This window comes from Hemicordylus capensis, chromosome 2 (genome assembly GCF_027244095.1).
Source record: "Hemicordylus capensis ecotype Gifberg chromosome 2, rHemCap1.1.pri, whole genome shotgun sequence".
Lineage (NCBI taxonomy): Eukaryota > Metazoa > Chordata > Lepidosauria > Squamata > Cordylidae > Hemicordylus > Hemicordylus capensis.
In genome coordinates this window covers 232,952,531-232,975,417 of record NC_069658.1, presented here as the reverse complement: position 1 = coordinate 232,975,417, position 22,887 = coordinate 232,952,531, and the positions used below count along the sequence as shown (strand labels likewise).

The 22,887-nt window shown below is 47.0% G+C and overlaps 1 pseudogene; it reads right to left on the bottom strand.

Moving 5' to 3' along the window:
• Positions 1-1,407: 1,407 nt before the first annotated feature.
• LOC128342026 (oocyte zinc finger protein XlCOF26-like) lies at positions 1,408-17,159 on the bottom strand (annotated as a pseudogene).
• Between the last annotated feature and the right edge of the window lie 5,728 nt (positions 17,160-22,887).

Below are 22,887 nucleotides of genomic sequence, written 5' to 3'. Positions count from 1 at the left end.
AGCAGGGATCTTCAACGTTGGGCCCCCAGATGTTATTAGACTTCAACTCCCATAATCCCCAACCAAAGGCCACTGGGGCTTCGGATTATGGGAGTTGAAGTCCACTAACATCTGGGGGCCCAACGTTGAGGATCCCTGCCTTAGAGGGAACACTGCTCCTCTTGTGTCCGCACTTTCTTTAGGAAATGCACTGCCTTGGCACCTCTTAGCAGGAAGGTCTCCTTAAGGGCAGACTTGCTGTAATATTTGCTTGAATGTGTAGGACATGTCACTTAAAAAAATTCTGCCCTGCCATCACATTGGTTTCTTTTATGTATTTATCAGAAGTTAGGAATATCAAAGTGGCCTATCAGAAATAAAAACAGAATTTGGAACCCTGCCATAAGAAAATAAACTTACCCAGTGACAGGACGCTACAGAACTAACAGCCTTCTGGAGCAAAACTGCCTTTCCCATCCATCTCGAGGAGGGGAAAGAAGGAGCCCGACTGATCTCCCTGGGAAGAGATCACTCCAGAGCTGTGGCAGCACCATGCAGAAGGATCCCATCTCTGATGCTCACCAAGAGAATTTGTTAATGGTGAACCTGGCCTAGGGTTTGGAGGAGAGGGACCTCTAAAGGGCAATTCTTGGCATATTCCCAGGGATCTTTGTGGGAAGCCAGGACAGACAGGCAAACCATCATCAGCAGTCTAGACTGGCCCTCCATTTCTTTCATCATGGGTTTATCTCACCGTCTCTTAAGGAGGACATTGTAGAACTGGAAAAGGTGCAGAAGAGGGCAACCAAGATAATCGGGGGCCTGGAGTACCTTCTTTACGAGGCAAGGCTACAGCATCTGGGGCTTGTTTAGAAAAAATACTACTGAGGGGAGACAGGAGGTGTATGGAATCATGCATGGAGTAAAGAGAGGAGACAAAGAGAATTTTCTCCTCCTCTCACAACACTAGAACTAGGGGTCATCCCATGAAACTGAAGCCTGGGAAATTTAGGATCAACAAAAGGAAGTACCTTCCCACACAGTGCATAATTAATCTATGGAATTCTCTGCCGTGAAATGTGGTGATCCTAGCTTGGATGGCTGTAAGAGAGTTTAGACAAATTCATGGAGGACAGGTCTATCAGTGGCTACTAGTCTGGTGGCTACAGGCCAGCCTCAGAGGTAGAATGCCTCTGAATACCAGCTGCAGGAGAGTAACAGCAGGAGACAGGGACTGCCCTCAACTCCTGCCTGTAGGCTTCCAGTGGCATCTGGTGGGCCACTGTGTGAAACAGGATGCTGGACTAGATGGGCCTAGATCCAGCAGGGCTGTTCTTAAGTTCTTATGAGTGAATTCAGGTAGACGGGGTGAAATGTTCTGCAAGTGACTCCTGCTACACAGCACCTGATGCCTGGAAGTTACTAACATACATTTCAATATTTTATTAAAGCATACTGAATAAAGTAAACAATAACAACACATACAACTTACGGTTTTTAACATATATATATATATATATGGGAGCGGCAGCACAAGAGCAAAATTGGCTAATGGTGCCACAACCCTTTGAGCCAGCATTGGATGTAAACAACTATACTCCTCCAACTGTGGCCAATATTTTTGAAATGAAACTTTCCACACTCTGAACAGATAAATGGTTTCTCCCCTGTGTGGATTCTATAATGGTTATTCAGATCTGAGCTCTGGCTGAAGCCCTTCCCACACTCTGAATACCTAAACAGTTTCTCCCCATGTGGATTATTTGATAGAAAGAAAGATTGCCCTTCTGACAGAAGCTCTTGCTGCATTCTGAGCATGTATATGGTTTCTCCCGTGTGTGGATACTTTGATGGGCAGAAAGTTGGACCTTCCGGCTGAAGCTCTTTCCACATTCTGAGCACATATACAGTTTATCCCGTGTGTGGATTCTTTGATGGACAGAAAGATTGTCCTTCCGGCTGAAGCTCTTTCCACACTCTGAGCACATATACAGTTTCTCCCCGTGTGTGGATTCTTTGATGGACAAAAAGACTGTCCTTCTGGCTGAAGCTCTTTCCACATTCTGAGCACATATACAGTTTCTCCCCTGTGTGGACTCTTGGATGAACAGAAAGATTGTCCTTCCGGATGAAGCTCTTTCCACACTCCAAGCATGGTTTCTCTCCTGTGTGGGTTCTTTGGTGTTTATAAAAGTTCAACCAATCACTGAAGTGGTGTTCACACGTTGTACATTGATATGCTTCAGTTTTTCTTCTCTGCACTTTCCCTTTTTTTCTGTTCTTCCTCTGATTACCTGCAGGAATAAAAAGAGAATTTTGGTGAGGGAGGAACACAGCCTCAACCCAAGAAACAAGCCCAGATAATGGGAGTTATTGGCGGTTAAAAGCAAGGAAAAGACGTAGTGGAGGGGCATATCCTGGCTTCTGCTCAGTAGCCTCTATTGATGAGTATTAAGTCCTGCTACATGCTCTAAAGGATGTGGTTTTGCAGAGGCATTTCCCTCAGTCTGTATACAATTTTTCCATAATTTTAGCCTGCCCCCTTATCTCCCTGGAGAAATCTCTGCAGTGATTCTTTTGCTGTTTCCCCCGACAGGTCTCAAGGGCATGAGACAGGAGCAACTCATGCTTAAGAGCTGGGGTGGGGGCACCCCCAAAGGAGACAGAGCTGTCTCTTCTCCTCAGAGCTATATCCTCTCCCACCCCAGCATGCATGAAACCGGAGCTGCCCACAAGCTGGCCATTCATAAGGTAGAGCTGCAAGGGCTGGCCAATGATTGAACAGTCCGCAAAGCTCTACCTGACCAATGGCAGCCCACACGCAGTGTGGCTCTCATTAATGCCAGGGTGGGGTGGGATAGGAGAGAGGAGCAAACGGAGCTCCAAAAAGCAGAGGCAGCAGGGCCTCCTTTGGTGCCCCTGATCCCAGCTCGTTAGGAAGAGCTGCTTCTCGGGTGAGACTAAGACAGAAGAAAGGCTTGCTAGGGGAACTCATTGCCTGAAGCTCCTGAGAACTTTGACCACCACACAGCAAAGCAGCTGCCAGCTGATCTCCCTCCTTCCTTGGAGGCCTCAACAAATGGAGGTCCCCATTTCTCTTATCTTCTGACCAAGACATGAGGTCAGGTTTGAACGAATGGAAAGAAACAAGTCTAGTTCCAACTGGAACTAATCTTCAGAGAACCCAAGCTCAGCCTGTCTAAACTGCTCTCCTGACCAGTGTTCCCTGTAACAGGGATTCCCAGATGTTGTAGACTACAACTCCCATAATCCCCAGCCAAAGGCCATTGCAGCTGGGGATGCTGGGAGCTGTAGTCAACACTGTCTGGGAATCCCTGTTTGAGGGAACAGTGTTCCTGACCACAGCCACTCCAAGGGCCAAGAAGAGGTGACAAAGGACCTTCAAACTCCTAGCCTCCCATATGCAGCAGGGCTTGGAGTAGGAGACAGGGAGAGTCCCTGGGACTGGAAGATTCAGTCTGTTCCCAGGAGTTGGATGCTCTTTCCTCACCAGGCTTGGAAATAGTCCCGGGAAGGAAGTCAAACTGAGGAAGCCACAAGTATCTCTCTCAGCCACACTACAGGCCAGTGAAGCCCTAACTGAAGGAAAGCTCCCTCTCGGATAGGGATGTGTGGACTGGTCTGGTGGTCCGGGGGCTCGTGGTCAAACCAAACCACCCTCCGGTTCCATCGGACCGCTGGTGGCCTTGCAGAGGGCATTGGCGCATGCATGGTGGCCACCAAAATGGCGGCCGCTCGCTCGTACGGAGGCCCGAAAGGACCAAAAAGACTTTACATAACAGCCACGGTGGTGATGAGGAAGTCCGGCGGGGTGAGAGGGAACCCGCACGGATTCCCCGCCCCCTGTGGCTTCAGCAAGCCCCCCAAGGGGGCTAAAGATACTTATCATTTACTTTTAAAAAAATTAAAAATTGCAGACCTGTCTGGGACCAGACCGGCGGGGGTTTGATGGGGGGCCGGACTGAACTGGCCCGGTTCCGTTTGAGGCTGGTCCGGCCTCGAACCTAACTGGGCCAGACGGTTCTGTGCATGCCCCTACTCTCAGACCATGTCTGACACCACCAAATGCAGCAAAAATAGAGCTGTCAGTTACAGGCTGAAGTGAGCTGACACTTCTGCCAATTAGTAAAAGGGGTGGGAGGGAGTGTTTTACTGTCATCTCTAGGAAGGACCCCTTTTAGGCTCAGGTTTTCCTCTTTAACCAAGGGGAATATCTAAGGAATGTGGACCAGCCGCTGACATCCTCCACAGCATCCTCAAAATGCACGGATACAGACTGGAAATAGCACAAATTCCTGCTTTCCACACTCATCAGCCAAAGGAAAGATGGAGCTTACCCAATGAGGCCAGATGCCCAGAAGTCTCTTCCATGACTTCCCTGTGCAGAGCCCTTTGGCCTGGATCCAGCAGAGCCCACTCCTCCTCAGAGAAACACACGGCCACCTCCTCAAGGGTCACCACACCCTGAAAGACCAAGAAAGCAGTTTCTCTACCTGGGTACAGTCAGAAAGGTAATGGCTGGATCGTCTTCTGCAGGATCCAAAATTTCTTAGAACTATTGTCTTCCAAGCAGTCATCTTGGATTGTAGGAAAGGGAAAGAGAAAAGTTGTTTCCAGTCCAGAGAGAAGTGAGGCCTGCCTCTTCCTCCAACAATGCTTCTCCTACCTGATCTTGCAGTGACTGCACAGTAACTTCTTCCACTCCACCCCCAAAAGGAGAAGGCCTAGAAGGAACCTCCAAGGTCATTTCATTGCCTGGGAGGGAAAGAAAGGAGATGCGTTTCATGCTATTAGGCATTTTGCATTTCATTGTAGTGAAAGGAAATGTCTTTACAGTGTTTTTTAAGTTCTAGTTTGGAATGACAGTCTGAAGTTACTGAAAACAGAAATGAGGCTGGAGAAAAGCGACTCCTATACAGAGAGTTAAAGGGAACGTAAAAGCAATCTAGGGATTTCAGGAGGCCAAGAAAAAACATACCCCATATTTCTTCATCCTTACCCAGTGAGGTGGTTGCTCCATCCCCCTCCTCCTCCCGCACGATCCCCTTAAACAGCAGCCTCTGCCTGATATCTGACAGAGCCTTCTCTGCCTGCAGGGGATCAGTGGCCATGTTGGCTAAGAGAAGAGGGATGAAGAAAGGGAATGGAGCGTTTATTGGTATTATATTGACGTCATGCAACTTTGATACAAATCCCCTCAGGGTAGGCATTACAAAGATATTAAATATGAAAAGATGACGACAGCAACAACAACAAATTGCATTTGTTAGCTGCCCAATAATAAATTGTTTTCTGGGCAGCTCACAACAGATGATTTATACATACAAAAAATAAATATCATATTAAATCATAAAAGGAGGGGAAGGTGAAAATAAAATACAAGATACAATACAAAGCAGCATTAAAATGGAGCATTGGTCACTTATAGTGAAGGCTTCTTCTGGGTGCTGCAGTCAATGCATCTCTTTGGGTTATCCCCGTCACATGCTCCTGGGCAGGACTATGTTAAATAGCTAAATAGAAAGCCTTTAGAGCCCGACGGGGATGACCCCGCCCAGTTCTTACGGGCCAAGTAGCATAAGAAAAGGTACAACCAAACAAGGAAACAACATATTGTATTGAACACAAACTATGTTGAACTGGTAGCCATCGGGAAAGTACTGTAACCCACAGGTAAAATGGCATATAAAACAAGACAGATTCTGAGCATTAATGACATTCCTCATGCTAAGGATACCTATCAGAATTGAATAATTTCCCTGGAGTAGAGCAACGAGTAAATGTACATAGAATAGCCGGGTGGGCCGAGGTGCCTTGACTGCAGCAACCAGAAGAAGCCTTCACGGTAAGTGACCAATGCTCCGTTCTCGGTTGCTGCAATCAAGGCATCTCTTTGGGACATACCAAAGCAGTACGTCTCCGGGAGGGAACACCCAGTTTTGCTCTACTCCTGTACCCCTTGGAGAACCCGCCTCCCAAAGGCCGCCTGAGCGGAGGCATATAGATCCAATTTGTGATGTTTGATAAATGTGGACGGGTTCTTCCAGACTGCCACCTTACAGATCTCCTGGCATTGGTTGCGAAGGCCACTGAAGTCACAGTAGATCTGGTAGAATGAGCTAGTATGTTCTGAGGTGGACAAACGTGCTGCGCCTTATATGCAAGAGAAATGCAGGCTCGGATCTAGCTCGCAATTGTCCTTGAAGACACTGCCTCCCACATAGACGCCGGTAGATATGACACAAACAGTGCGTCTGTCTTTCGAAAACCGGTGGACTGTGAAATATACTTCTTTAAGCAATGTCTGACATCCAAGTTATGCCACAACTTCTCCTGAGGAAGTGTTGGGTGTGGAAAAAATGATGGCAAAAATACATCTTGAGACAAATGGAAGTCCGATAAGATCTTTGGATGAGTGAATGGATCTGGTATCAGGCGTATGGAATCCTTTGAGATTATACAATAGGATTTGTGAATCGAAAGTGCTCTCAACTCCGATACTCGTCTTGCCGAAATTACGGCCACCAAAAAAGCTAGCTTAAGTATCCTCAGCAATATTGACCTAGGGGGTTTGAATGGAGGATGCTGTAGTGCCTTCAGAACCATGTTCTGAAGGCCATTGAATTCCATGTAGGCCACTGAATTCCATGTAGGAAACCGGTGTGCTTCTGGCGGAGATATAAGAGTTGCCCCTCTTAGAAAACACTTAAGTAACGGATGTTCTATTGACATCTTCAAAGATCCTCCTGAGATGAGAGGCACCAAGGAGGCCGCCTGTCTCCTCAGAGTATTCGGTCTTAACCCCTTATCCAGACCTTCTTGTAGAAACTGTAAGAGGTGGTTAAGGTTGGCTTGACCCTTAGCGATCTGATGATGGCTAGACCAACGGAGAAAAGCTCTCCAGGTATATTGGTACACCCGGTTTGTTGATGGACGACATGAGGCAAGTATGGTGGATGCCACTTTTTCCGTCACATCCTGCCTGTTCAGCAGCCGCCACTCAGTCTCCATGTGGCTAGCTGAAACCAGGCTGGATTTGGGTGCTGGACTGGTCCCTGTAGCAATAGGTCCTGTATGACCGGCACATGCCATGGCTTGTCTATGCTGAGGGAAATCAGCTCGGCGAACCAAGGTCGTCTTGGCCAATACGGCGCTACTAGAATGACCTCTGCTTCTTCTCTTATGCACCTTAGTACGTGCGCCAACAACGGAATCGGAGGAAAAGCGTACATTATGCCTCTTGGCCACTGGATTGAAAATGCATCCATCTCCACCACCCTCTGACAAGGGAATCTGGTGACAAAGCGTGGCAGCTTCGCATTGAGAAGTGTCACAAATAGATCCAGGACAGGGGGGTCCTACCTGTGTGCTATTTGTTGGAAGACATGATGATTTAGTGCCCATTCTCCCGGCAGGAGGTCCTTCCTGCTGAGCCAATCGGCAATCAAGTACAGGTCTCCCTGTACGTGGTGGGCTGCAATTGATTTCAGATGACCTTCTGCCCAAGACATCAGAAGCACTGATTCCTGATATAGCGACCTGGACCTCGTACCCCCCTGCCTGTTTACATGTGCCTTGGCCATGATATTGTCCGTTTTTATTAAGATATCCCGGCCCGTCACATGTGGATGAAGGTTGAGTAAGGCCAGCCTGATGGCCCTTAACTCCAGCCAGTTTATTGAGTGTGCTCGCTCTTCCAGAGTCCACTTTCCCTGAACAGAGTACTGATGACAGTGGGCCCTCCAACCTCTGGTCCTGGCGTTCGTAGTCACTATCATCCTTGGGACCTCCAGAAATCTCTTCCCTGTAGACAGGTTGCTGGGGGAGCTCCACCACCAACGAGACGTCTGAACGGTGGGCAGCATGTGCACCAGGAGGTTGCACTTCCTTGAGATGGTTGATTGAAATGGAAGAAGGAACCACTCTAAGTCCCTGAGGTGGAACCTCGCCCAAGGCACTGCATCCAAGGTGGATACCATTAGGCCTAGAAGTCCCGCTAAGGACAGTACATGTGTCTTCCATGCTTGTACTGCGATTTTTGCTTCTGAGATCAGAGTCTGAATTCTGTCCTCTGGTAGAAAAAGCCGATCTAGCATGGTATCTATTATGACCCCCAAATGTAGAAGCCTGTGAGAGGGTATCAGGTGACTTTTCTTCTCGTTTATTAGAAACCCGTGTTGTTTCAGAGTAGACAGTGTCACTACCAGGCCGGATGCAGCTGCGTCTGGGGACCTTGATTTCATGAGCAGATCGTCCCAATAGGCAAAGACATGGATGCCCTGTAGGCGAAGGTGCGCCATTACGGGTGACAGGACCTTGGTAAAGACCCTGGGGGCCGAGCATAGGCCAAATGGAAGGGCCTTGTATTGATAGTTGACCCCCGCATACTTGAAGCGTAGAAAATGTCTGCTTTTGGATGGATTAGAATATGGAGGTAAGCTTCTTTTAAGTTGATAGAAGAGAGCTGGTCTCCATGGTGAAGAGCCTCTGTGATGGAACACAGTGATTCCATGCAGAATTTTTGTGGACGTATGCTCTTGTTCAGGTGTTTCAAGTCCAGAACTGCTCTTTTTGACCCGTCTCTTTTGGGGAAGGTAAACAGAATAGAATAAAGACCCTTCCCCGCCTGAGATGAGGGAACCTTTTCTACCGCCCCTATTGCCAGAAGATGTTGAATGGCTGAGTTTAAATCTGCATGTTTGGAAAAACAATGAGAGCAGGGAGTAGGAAGGAACCTTGGGCGAGGAAGGGAGTCCATTTCTATCCTGTAACCTGATCTGATCAGTTCCAAAACCCATTCATTCCCTATAGTCTGCTCCTAAATGTGGAAAATTTTTGAGAGATGTCCCCCGAGCACAGGGGTTCCTGCATCAGAACTGTTGCTTGCCTTGTTGTTTCCCCTGGTTGAATGATTGTCAGTTTCCGAAGTTTTTGGAGGGAAATCGCTGGCGAGACCAGGCTCCCCGTTGTGATCTGAAATCTCTGTCACGCCCTCTGAATGAGGGACGAAATGAACGAAATAGCTGGAAGGGCTTTCTGAACGTAGCTTTATCTCCTTTTTTAGGGGCCGTTGGCATTTCTTTTATTTTATCCTTTGACTCCACCAGCACATCCTTGAGGGCTGATTCTCCAAACAGTTTGGAACTATCATATGGCACCACTGACAAGTTTGCTTTCGATGTAGCGTCTGCTTGCCAACCCTTAAGCCAAAGGTAACATCTGCCCACTACTGTGGCAGCAGACGCCTTGGAAGATAATCAAATAAAATCCAAGGTGGTATCTGCCACAAATGCCTGTGCCCATTGGAGTTTCACCAATTGCTGTCTGAGGCGTGCTGGGTCAGTCGGCGTCTCATCGAGCAGGTCATTAAGCCACAATAATCTGGCTCTTGCCTCTATGGATGCTGCTGCTGCGGACTGTGTTGCTAGAGATGAGTTGTCATGTATGCGCCTAAAAGCAAATTCTGCTTTCTTTTCTGAAAGGTCCTTTAACGAAGCTTCCCCATCTCGTGGAATCAATGATCCAGTGACCAACTGGACGATTGGTGCATCAGTGCTGGGAGTTTTGAGCAGATCAGCAGTTTCTTGTTGGAATGAGTAAAAGCGAGTGGTCTCTGGGACAGGTTTTTTGTTTAATGCAGGCATAGCCCACTCTCCTTTTATTGTCTCTGTAAAGCAATCTGGCATAGGCAACAACATATCCCATGGCTTAGCCTTAGGAAAAACCATGTCCCCCTTATGAGACTGAGTTGGCTCAGTGGCCAGTTTGGACTGTAGCCCAATCGTAGTGAGAATCTTAGTCACAAGTGGGTTAAAATCCTCTGAAGCAAAGAGACGCTGTGATATCTGGGCAGGCTCTAAATCCTCTGCCCCAGACCACTCCCCTTCCTCCTTATCAAGGCCCAGGTCCTGATCCGGATCCTGGGCCACCTCCACCCGGGCCCCCCAGACCACTGGTGGTATCCTCATCCGGCATGGGCACCAACTTTTCCTTTGCAGTATTTTCCCTGGGTCTAACCTCTTTAGAGGTAAGATCCCCAGACTCTTCCCCGAGAGGTCTGATGAGTGTACTGACACTGACTTTCTAGAAACCTTCTTTACCCCCTTTAGGTATTTTTTCTTGCACTTAGCCTTCTTAGCCGTAGGCGCTGGGGAACTGGAGTCAGAGGAGGCCTCTGAGGACGAGGATTGGCGGCTATGTTTCTTAGGTTTTTTAGCCTTCCTTGTGGGCTTTAATTGAAAAACCGTGTCCACAATGGCATTTTTCAGCCAAGCTTGCCACTCTCTTCGTTGCACAAAGGCAAAAGGAGTTGAATAGATTCTGACAAACGAGAGAGAGAAGGAACCTGCCAGGAGCAAAGCAGGACAGTAAGAACTGGGTGGGGTCATCCCCGTCGGGCTCTAAAGGCTTTCTATTTAGCTATTTAACATAGTCCTGTCCAGGAGCACGTGACGGGGATAACCCAAAGAGATGCCTTGATTGCAGCAACCAAGAAGTTCAATTTGAAATTAGTTAAAAATCAAAGCCGAATATTAAGACCCAAATTTGAACGGCCTGGGCAAACAAAAAGGTCTTTGCCCAGCATCTAAAAGAACAAAGTGATGAAGCCTGGCAAACTTCTCTGCGGAGGCTAGTCCATAAACGGGGTGCAACCACTGAAAAGGCCCTCTCCCTAGTAGCCACCAGCCTCTCCTCGTCTGGCAGGGGCACCAGCCCCTGGGTTCAAATGGGTTCAAATCCCAGCTGGTATGTTTCCCAGACTATGGGAAACACTTATATTGGGCAACAGTGATATAGGAAGATGCTGGAAGGCATCATCTCATACTGCACGGGAGATGGCAATGGTAAACCCCTCCTGTATTCTACCAAAGACAACTGCAGGGCTCCGTGGTCACCAGGAGTTGATTTCGACTTGATGGCACACAATACCTTTAGGGACATATGGGGCAAGGTGCTTTCTCAGGTAACCTGGTCCCAAGCCATTTAGGGCTTTAAAGGTTAAAATCAGAGTAAGAGGGTTGATTACAGATTACATTTTAAAACCAAAGTGACAGTAGATATTAAAAGCCTAATACATACTACAAGCATAAATCAGGAATAAAAGTAGCATTTCTATGACATTTCTTAAAAAGTTACATGAGTATAAGGCATCATTAAAAAAGCATCAAAGAGAGTATAAAGAATGCAATAAAATGATATATAATAAGAGTGATTGCAAGTTAAAGTGAGAGCAGATTAAAGTGCTTACATGTAAAATGGTACATATCAATACTAAAAGGACTTAAAATACTAAAAATAGTAGAAGCAGAATCACACCTGAGAAACAGTAAAAGTCATAAAAATGCATAAAAAGTATAAAAAAACATAAAGGGGGGGGGCATAAAGTTGTAATAATGTTCCTGAGAAGATATTAAAACTGAAAAGACAACAACAACCCCCACCCCCCACAACCTAGGGCATCAACAAAATTACAAAACATCAACTACAGAAAGCCACACTACTCGGGACAGCACGAATACTACAATGATATCTTGAATTTTTCTTTAGTTATCCTAGACCCTTGGAAAGGGCCCGATAATTAAAGTGCCAAATCCGTTCAATAACATTTAGCAGTCTGTGTGTAAATAGAATTTATTATTATTATTTATTATTAAAAACATTCTGGGTGGCTCACAACAGAGGATTAATACATACAATAAAAAACATAACACATTAAATCATAAAAGACCAAAAAAAGCTGAAAATAAAATACAAAGCAGCATTAAAAACTCATTTTGGAATTAGTTAAGCACTGCCATAATATGATCAGTCCCAGTTAATAATCTTGCAACCCTAGATGATGTTTTCCCAATCACTTTGCACTTGGGTATTCTTCCCTGGAAGCCCTGCAACCCACTCGCAGCCCTGGCCTGCTTAGGGAGGTGCATGAGGACCAGTGGATCGGGATAGGAATCCAGCCCTGGAATTAAAAAGGACTAGAAGAGGAGGCCATCCCAGATCCCCTCCTAACACCTGCCAGCCAGGAAAGAGGCAGGAGAGGAAAAGCTGCTGTCTCTCCTGCATGCGTTCCTTGTTCTCTCTGCGGCTTCCATCGCTAGTACAGCAGCTTGGCTGACTATAAGCACTGGTGGTCTGCCGGATGGGAAGAAAAGGACTCTGGCTCTGCTTGCACGATCCTACCTGGCAACTGGTGGCAATTATCCCACAAGTTATGTTGCCAAAACAGCTTACCTTGGGGCTGCAAACAGCACCCCTCCATGTGAAGTGGAACTCTGGGAGCACAGCTTCCCTCTTGAATACCTGAGTTTGTGGGAATCTGAACTTTGCACATGCCCATATTTGAAACTCTGTAATTTGGTCCCTTAGCACAAGCAAAACATGGGGCAATGCTGCCCTATGTTACAGTCATAAAGACTGAAGGGAATCATCCCCAAACCTCTCTTTGTCTCACTGTCAAAGAGAAGGAAAAGCTAGCAAAGTAGACCTCCGGTTAAAAACATCCTCTCAGAGGGAATAATTAACTCTCCCGCAGAAGAATTAGCTGCTGCTAATCTTCTCCGCAGTAACTCAGATAAGGGCAGCACTGTCAACAATCTAATCTGCTGGCAAGAACTAAGGAGTGAGGTTGTTAAAACTTAAGAGAAACATCTCTCTCTACCTGGAGAGACATCCCGCTTCTCAGATAAGATGTTAAGTTCACTCATTCCGTTACAAAGGAACATAGAAAGCTGACACAGACTGAGTCAGACCACTGATCTAGCAAGCTCAGTATTGTCTTTACAGACTAGTAGTGGCTTCTCCAAGGTTGCCCTATCTTGGAGATGCCGGGGAGGGAACTTGAAACCTTCTGCTCTTCCCAGAGTGGCTCCATCTCCTGAGGGGAATATCTTGTAACCTGCTTAGCTAGGGGGACAAGTCATGCTTATTACCACAAGACCAGCTTCCACAAGACCAAGCCATTCCACCTTTTTGTTCCTTGGGTCCACACCCAAGTTGATCAGTTCATGTAACTACAAACTTCATTGTCCCACACAAGTTTCACCCCCAGCAGCACGACTTATACATTGCCTCAGGACATGATTTTGACTTCTTACACCCCTGGCCAAGCTGCATGGCTAGAGAGGTGGCTTCTTCCAGAAAGTCTTCCAGAGGGTCTTTTCCATTACCGACTGTCGGACCTGCATGGTAGTCTGCTTGGGCTTACACATACTGGTTCCCAAGCTTGCTTGCCCTGCTTTTCTGCCCTGTTCTTGAGAGGAGGTTTGGCCAGTGGCTTGTCTACAAGTGCACTGAACACACCAACAGTATAATAATCTCCATGATCTGTTGGCTTTCCGTAAGGCATGTAAGACTGAAATGTTCCGTCAGGTGTTCGGTCGCTGAGATAGCTGGTCATAGAGTGATCTTGTAATCCATGGTTACTATATCATGTGGAATGAGTACTGTATGGGGTTGGGGTTATGACGTTATGTAAGATGTATTTTATAGAACTGTGTTGCTGTGTATGTTATTGCTTGCAAGCTGCCCTTAGTCCTATGGGAGTAGGGCGACATATAAATCTAACTAACTAACTAAATAACACTAAGTTCCTATCCCTCTAAATCTCCTTGCCCTCTTCTCTTCCCTCCTTATTTCTGCATTTTAGCTTTTTTTTTTTTTACAGTGAGCCTTAAGCTGATTTATTGACAATTGGGACCTTAAGCTACATTTCTCTAAATGAGACTCACGTTAATACTGTTAAGATTACTATTTTATTGCCTTTTTATTTGCCTAACCCATTTTCCTTTCCTGTACCCCAATTTTATCCCTAAATAAATCCGTTGTATTGCATTTCTGTCTCATTATTTCCAGACCAAAACTCTGCTCAAACTAATGCTGTAAGAGATTACTCCCCCACAGTCAACTGATTCACCACGTTAGACCAAATGCATAGTCAGAGTGTCCAACCAAGCACTCTGGAGCAGATCTATTAACAGTCCTTTGCCCCCTGGAATTGTCTGGATAAAATGTCCCTGCTACTCACCTGCTGGTCCTTCTCCCTCTTCTCTTCTGCCTGGCTCAGGAGGAAACCTTCTGCCAGCGCCACTGCCTGGGCACTGGTCTCCGCTCCACATTCTCTGACCCAGCTCTCCATCTCCGGGGGCAGGACAGTCAGGAACTGCTCCATAATCACCAGGTCCAGCATCTGAGCTTTCGTGAATCTCTCTGGCTTCAACCACTGACAGCAAAGGTGGTGGAGTTGGCTGCAAACCTCCCGAGGACCCTCAGCCTTCTGGTACAGGAACTCCCTGAATTCCCAGTGCTGGACATCTGTGTTGGTGGTGGCACCTCCCAGGATCCTCTGCATGGTTATTTCCTGATTCTTCTCTCTCCCAGCCTGAATGGCTCGAGGATCTTTTTCTGCTCCATTCCACAATTCACTGTTTGCTGGGCTTTGCAAACCCATGTTCTCTTGGAGCTCAGTTCAAGCTCCTAACACGGCCCAAATCTCTCCTTCCTCTGATACAACTTTAATTCCCAGGGTAAGAAGAGTCACGGCTTAGTCTCACAAGGCCAATGAGTCTTTGTTAAGGGAGAAGTTGTAGTTTCTTTCTATACCAGCAAATAATTCATATGCAGAACCCAGCTTCTCCGTGAGAAAAGGGAAACAAATCTCAAGAATCACAAAGAGCCACAGGAAATGACACCAAACCTTCACTCAGAAACATTTCCCCCTCCCTTTCATATTTTATAAAAATCAAGCTGGAGGGAGCAGTCTACATTTCTGGCTTTTAATAGCAGCCTTATGTTAAGGATGAGACAGATCACATCCTGTCCTTATATCAAAAAAATCAGGGGGCCATAGCAACAATGGCTTATCGTTAGAATATGGCTCAAGGAATTGATTGTGAAACTGGGCAGCAGATGAGAGCTGGGTTTAAGGATGATCCATGTCAACTTTGAAGTGGAAAGGAGGATAAGAAATGGCTTATTTACAGGAGTTTAAAGTTTGAGGAGCGAGTTCAGTGGTTTGTTAATTTTCTGTCCTCCCCTTTGCTGGGGTGAACGTTATTTGGTAATTTATTCCTTTGTATTGTGATTTTGGGGAAATGGTTTTTTTTTTAGGTCAAGAGGCATTGGGAGGTATGTTCTTTTCCACTAGTAATAGTGTTAGAGGTCTGTAGCTTTCATTAAAAATGTGCTTAACCTGCCTATCACTTCTTATGGAGTAATGCCCAGTCTCAGGCCCGTGGTGCTTAACAAACAGTCCCCCTGGCTTCTTTTAAAGAGGGCAAAAATGTGGCTTCCTGAGGCAGGGTGTGCAAAGGGAAAGCTTGGGGAGCCAGTCCTCACTTGAATTGTTTGTGGGGAGAGTAAAGATACTTGTGGGGGGTGGGGAGAGAAATGTATTTGGGCGGAGTTCAGAAAAATGAAGGGAAGCTGCCTCCTATTGAGTCAGCCAGGCCTGCTCAACTTAGGCCCCCCAGTTGCTTTTGGACTACAACTCCCATAATCCCCAGTCACAGTGGACAATAGCCAGGAATTATGGGAATTGTAGGCCAACATCTGCAGGAGGGCCGAAGTTGAGCAGCCCTGAGTCAGACCATTGGTCCGTCTAGCTCAGTATTGTCTACACGAGCTCGCAGCAGCTCTCCGACATTTCAGGCCCAACCTAGAAATCTCTTTCCCAGCCCAACCTAGAAATGCAGCCAGGAATTGAACCGGTACCTTCTGCATGCTCAGCCGAGGCTCTGCCACTGAACTGCGGCCCCATCCCCTAAGGAGTTGATCTTACAGCAGAGGATGCTCACGTGCAGGGGCGGATCCAGCAGGAAATTCCAGGGGGTGCAACATGATTTCCCTCCCCCCATAAAAGATCCCCCCCCATATAAAAATATTGGGGCTTGGATCTTCTCTCTCTTGCAAATGCACTATGCCAGGAGGAGTCAAGCTCAAATCTGGCGGTGGGCCAGATTAGATTCTGATGCACCTCTGGGGAGCCACCCATAGCCTTGCACCCACCTCACTCCGCCTTCTGTCTTCCTCCTCCTCTCTGCTCTTTCTCTCATTCTTTTTCTCCACCCCCCGCCCCAATTAGCTGAATTCATTATTTTTTACACTAAAATATACTCAGGGAAAGATTAGGGTACTCTCAGGTACACTACCCTGACCTTTTTGGAGGAAGAACAGGATGTGTGTCAATAAATAAATAAATTTTAGACTGTTAGCTACATGTACTCCAATCCTAAGCATGTAAACTCAGAAGCAAATTAAAATAGCCCTTTTTACACCAATCACAGCAACATGCAATCCAGTTTGATCTCTTCTATTGACTACATTTCATTTAAGCAAAAACTCATATGCAACTATAGTGTATGTCTACAATATATATACAATGTATAGTGTATGTCTATACACAACAGAAAGAAAAGCCACCATTTTGATTTCAAATAGGACAGCAGATTATCGTATATGGAGTTGCCCCAATTTTGCAGAATTTAAAGACAACCAATCATTTCACGGGCAAGCAAGTTTTAAAAATGAGTTTCTTGTGAACCAATTTGCAAAGCCTTAATTTGAAGCAAGTGTACAAAAATAGACTTTGGGTGGGGGGGAGCATGTAACAAGCACAAAGCAAAATAAAATAAAATAGTAATGTTTAAAAGAGGAAACATGTTAAGAGAACCATTTTCTCATATTTTGCTATTTAAGCCATTTTGAGAACTCCGTTGATAAAAAAGCAGCATATATTTTTAAGGCGGGGCGGGGAGAGAAAGAAACCGAAACACAGAGGCCAGATTAGAGTTATAAGCAGTGTATCTTCAGGAACAAGAACAAAAACAGATCCATTTTGTCAGAGCATTCCTCCCCCACCTTCTTTTCAAAGCTTTTAATACTTTTGCACTGACTAGTTTCCTCACAAGAAGGCATACTGTTGGAATGGAGAGGGTTTTTCTTACAAGTTTGCCCTAGAACAGTAGAGGCATATTTGGAACTGTTTTTTTGCTTTTGTTTTTAAGCTTAAAACTCACTCTCACACACACGGGATGGGACTTCTCTCACATATACAACACACACACACATGGTTCGGGGGGGAGGGCAGGAAGAGAGAGCACAACACTGTAGCTTGATCAAGGGGGGGACAAAGCACACACAAACAAAACAAACAGCAAAGGGTTGGTTTTTACAAAATGTTTGACCTTCCTTCTTGGAGGGAGCCCAACAGCCAGCTTCCTGGTAGGGGTGAGTCCGAACCGGTCCGGCGGCCATTCTAAAGAATGGCCGAACTGCCGGACCGGTTCGGCTCTTGCTGGTCCGGGTCCGGGTGGGGGGTATTGCTTTAAGGGCGGGAGGGCTTGCTTACCCCTCCCGCCTCTTCGCCCCCTCCAGCGCCCATATTTAACAGACAAACGGGGCGCTGGAAACCAGCCGCCCCCGCCGCCCCCCCCCGCCGCGAGCAGATTTACCCTTCAAAACTGCCAATACCCCTGCTGTCGCCCGCCAGCCCTCCCTCCCTCCCTCCCTGCTGCCCGCCCACCCGCCCGAGGACTCACCCAATGCTTTAGAAAAAACGAGAGGAGCTACCGGACGGAGCTCCTCTCGTTACGAAGGCCTGCTGCATACTGAAGGCGCTTTCAGCGCGCGCGCATGCGCACGCCGCAAAGCACACCGATCGCCAGAGGCCCGGTCTACCCGCCGGGCCGGGTAGACTGGGCCTCCGGTGATCGGAGGCCCGGTCTACCCGGCCTTTTCTCGGCGGGTAGACCGGGCCTCCGGCGATCGGCATGCTTTGCGGTGCGCGCATGCGCGCACGCACAAAGCGCCTTCAGTATGCAGCAGGCCTTCGTAACGAGAGGAGCTCCGTCCGGTAGCTCCTCTCGTTTTTTCTAAAGCATTGGGTGAGTCCTCGGGTGGGTGGGCGGGCAGCTGGGAGGGAGGGAGGGAGGGCTGGCGGGCGAAGGCAGGGGTATTGGCAGTTTTGAAGGGTAAATCTGCTCGCGGCGGGGGGGGGCGGCGGGGGCGGCTGGTTTCCAGCGCCCCGTTTGTCTGTTAAATACGGGCGCTGGAGGGGGCAAAGAGGCGGGAGGGGTAAGCAAGCCCTCCCCGCCCTTAAAGAAAGGCCCCCCTTCGGTGCCGGTCCGGACTGCTCCAGACCGTGCACATCCCTACTTCCTGGGCTCTGTGCAGTTCCATACAAATCGCAAGTGGGGGAGGAGCACAAGACTCCAGGAGAACCAATATGGTGGGAGGAAAGTTAACCCCTTTTTTACTCTCTGCTGCTGCCGATCTCCAAGAGACTCAGTCAACATTAAGAGAAGAAATAGATCCCTCTAGGAGTCCCAGCACGCGCTCTCGTTGTCTCACACCTCCTCCACTCACTCCAGACCCCCAACTCTCAGCATAACATGAGAACTCAGCACTGTACCACCCTACAAACACACACAAATACCCAGAAAGGTTTATAATAGTTGAAGCAAGCAACAGATCCCTTTTGGGGTCCTCCCACCTCACACCACCCACCCCCACCCTCTCTCTCTCTCACACACACCACCTACTCCAAGTCCCCAATCCCCGGCCAGACACGAGAACTCAGTAATGCATCCCCACTGCCACAGAATCCCCACCCACTTGAGCTCACAGAGTGACCTTGGGCCACATGCTCTCTCTCAGCCCAACCTACATCGCAGGGTTGTTGTGAGTATAAATGGAGGAGAAACATATGAAGCTGCCTTCCACTGAGTCAGGCCACTGGTCCCTCCAACTCTGGGCCGTCCACACTGACTGGCAGCAGCTCCCCCAGGCCCCGGGTTCCAGTCTTTCCCAGCCCCAGCTGGAGATGTCAGGGTCTGAACCTGGAACCCATTTCATGCAGGGCATGTGTTATTTCTCAAAACTACAGCTCCATCCCTGAAGCGATCTTGGAAGGTCTGTCGGAAAGCAGGGAGAAAACCAAGTTTTGAGAGAATAACTGTTTGGAAACCAAGAAAACCCTTTTACAGCGTGGTCTTTTACAGTGAGGGCCGGCCAATTCTCCTCCTCCTCCCAGTTCAGCCCTGCCCTGTTATCCCCGTTAGAAGGGGCGCAACAACAGCCTGCACAACAGCCAGCGTGGTGTAGTGGTTAGAGTGCTGGACTAGGACCAGGAAGCCTCGAGTTCAAATCCCCCTTCAGCCATGAAACTAGCTGGGTGACTCTGGGCCAGTCATTTCTCTATCAGCCTAACCTACTTCACAGGGTTGTTGTGAAAGAGAAACTTAAGTATGTACTACACCGCTCTGGGCTCCTTGGAGGAAGAGCAGGATATAAATGTAAAATAATAATAATAATAACTCGGCGGCGGCAGCAACTGGCGCACCTCCAGTCCGCCATCCCCGGACCCCCTCCTCCTCCTCCCACAGCAAAACTTAAGAACTTAAGTACAAAAAAAGAAACAACAGTGCCCAGCCCAGGGGTGAAGCTGAGTGTTTGTGGGGAGTAGGAGGAAGAGAAGATAGGCCGGATCGCTTTGGAAGTGGGAACGCTACCCCTTCGTTTTACATTACTTCTTTTTGCTTCTTTACTTCTCAGAGTTCCTGGATAAACTGGGTGGGGCAGCAAACACACGCTGGCTACATGCGCAGTGTTGCCTTCTGCTTGGGCAAGGAGGTGGATGAGAGATGCGTCTGCCAGCCAATGAGAGCCTGCCAGAGAAGGCTGGCTGGACGGGGCCAGGAGCGGGGCGGGGGGAGGAAGGAACCTAGACAAACTCTAGATTAGAGGGCACTTGGTATCTAGGGAAAATAGCGCCTATGGCAAGCACTGAAATTGCCCCCCCCATATCTGACACCCATCTTTCAGATAACTTCACCATAATATCAGCTCAAAAATACAAGTCAAGCTCGTTAATCTTTTAATTAACAAATTATGGCACTACCTGAAAATTATAACTGCGCCTTCCTTGCTTTCACTGATGCAAATTGCTGAGGCAGCACAGATGCGGCCTTCTTCAGAAAGCAGGAATCACACCCATCAGCTATTCAGAGAGGTACTGGAGACTTCTCTGAACATAGTCCTTATATTCCCCGATCAGCATGTTTGTTGCATTCCAAATCCAGCCGTGTGTATTAGCAACCCTCCTGCTTCCCCAGCTGCTATCTGCCAGCAAGCAGCAACATTCACATTTTTTATATCCCGCTCTCCCTTCAAGGAGCCCAGAGCGGTTTACATACTTTTCTCCTCACAACAACCCTGTGGAGTCGGTTAAGCTGGGAGAGAAGTGACTGGCCCAGAGTCACCCAGCTAGTATCATGGCTGAATGGGGATTTGAACTCCATTAAGCCATTGCCAGGTCTTGGTGATGTTTGATTTTCCAGTTATATTGTGCAAATATTGACCATGCAATGTGAACCACTTAACCAATTTGAACCATGTTTGCTACAGCCGCAGGGACACATAGGGATGCCCAAATGGCATAGTGAGTGATGATGTCATCCACTCCAGTTCAAGATGGCGGCCATGTGAACATCTGAGGTGCAAGCAGGCTAATTTGTGGACTATCTTACCTACTTAAACCAAATTATATATAGTGGCAGTAAGTGCCACACAAGGACACCTCAAAGGCATAATTTGTGATGGTGTCATCCACCCTAATCCAAGATGGCGGATGTGTAAACTTTTGAGTCACAAATGGTCTTACTAAACCGATTTGAACCAAATTTGCTACAGCTGTAGGGACACATAGGGATGCCCAAATGGTATGGTATGTGATGATGTCATCCATTCCCATTCAAGATGGCAGCCACATGAACATCTGAGGCACAAGTGGGCTAATCTGTGGACTGTCTAAGCAACCTAAACCAAATTGCATACACTTGCAGTGAGTGGCACACAAGGACACCTCGACGGCATAGTTTGTGATGATGCCATCCACCCTGATCCAAGATGGCGGACGCATAAACTTTGGAGGTGCAAGTGGACTAACTTGTGAAATGTTTAACCAATTTGAACCAAATTTGCTACAGCTGTTGGGACACATAGGGACACTTCAACAGCATAGTTTGTGATGATGTCATCTACCCCAATCCAAGATGGCAGACACATAAACTTTTGATGTGCAAGTGGGCTAATGTGAACCACTTAACCAATTTGAACCAAATTTGCTACAGATGCAGGGACACATAGGGATGCCCAAATAGCGTGGTGTGTGATGATGCCATCCACTCCAATCCAAGATGGTGGCCGAGTGAACATCTGAGGCACAACCAGGCTAATTTGTGGACTGTCTAAGCAACCTAAACCAAATTGCATACAGTTGCAGTGAGTGGCACACAGGGATATCTCAACAGCATAATTTGTGATGATGTCATCCAACCCGATCCAAGATGGTGGACACATACACTTTGGAGGCACAAGTGGGCTAACTTGTGACCCGCTTAACCGATTTGAACCAAATTTGCTACAGCTGTAGGGACACATAGGGACACACATAGGCATAGATTGTGACAATGTCATCCAACTCAATTCAAGATGGCGGACATGTAAACATTTGAGGTACAAGTGGGCTAACTTGTGACCTGCTTAACTAATTTGAACCAATTTTGCTACTGCTGTAGGGACACATAGGGACACCTCAACGGTGTAGATTGTGACAATGTCATCCAACCCAAATGAAGATGGCAGACACGTAAAATTTTGAGGTGTAAGTGCACTAACTTGTGAACAGTCTAACTGATTTGAACCAAGTTTGCTATAGCTGTTTGGACACATAGAGATGTCCCAATGGTGTAGTTTGTGATGATGTCATCCACCTTGATTCAAGATGGCGGACATGTGAACTTTTGAGAGGCAAGTGCACTAACTTGAGTACTGTAACCCATTTGAACCAAATTTGATACAGTTGTAGTGAGTGACACTCAGGGCCACTTCAACGGTATAGTTTGTAATAATGTCATCCACCCTGATCCAAGATGATGGCTGCATGAACATTTGAGGTGCAAGAAATCTAACTTGTGAACTCGATTAGAACCAAATTTAGTCCAGTTGTAGAGACAGTGAAAGGAAAGTAAGCTGATTAGTTCTTACTAGAACAACTTGTTTAGCATAAATATACTTAAGACGTCCTTGGCCTCTTGCCATTCTAGTTGGGTACAGCAGCACACCATGACATGCAGGGAATGTCCAGGCAAGTACCTTCCCTCTAGGACACCCACAGGCCAGCACACGAAGCTTCTGTCCACCAACCAAAAGTAACTGTAAGCTGTATGGACTGAGAAGGATGGAATTATCTGATATATTTGGACTCCGGAGAGAGAAAGCACATAAACACCATTTCTCCATCTCCCTCATGAGGGCTGCCCGGGTAAGTCTAAGAAACCAAGTTTCTGACTGTCAGTTAATGGCCATTAAAATATAATTAACTGGCAGCATTTCAAGGTAGGGCTGGGAAAAAGAAAGTTCCACACCTGAAACCCTGGGGAGTCTCTGCCAGTCAACAGACAGTCCTGAGCTCAATGGATCTACACTCTGACTTGTGTACGGCCACTTCCTACATTCAGCACTGTGCAGGTTCTGCAAGAAAAGCATCTCCCAAGCAGGGTAGATTTGATTTAAATCAAACTGATTTAAATCACAATTTAAATCACTAGCAGGGTGGATTAAAATCAATGATTTTTTTTAAAAAAATAAAAAAAATCCGATTTAAATCAAAAAAATCCGATTTAAATAAAAAAAATCCAATTTAAATAAAAAAATCCGATTTTTTTTATTTTTTAAAAAAAATCATTGATTTTTATCCACCCTGCTAGTGATTTAAGTCGTGATTTAAATCGTGATTTAAATCAGTTTGATTTAAATCAAATCCACCCTGCTCCCAAGGCTGAATCTCTTTCCACAATTCAAGTGGGTTTTGTTTTTAACCTTTCTCTGCTG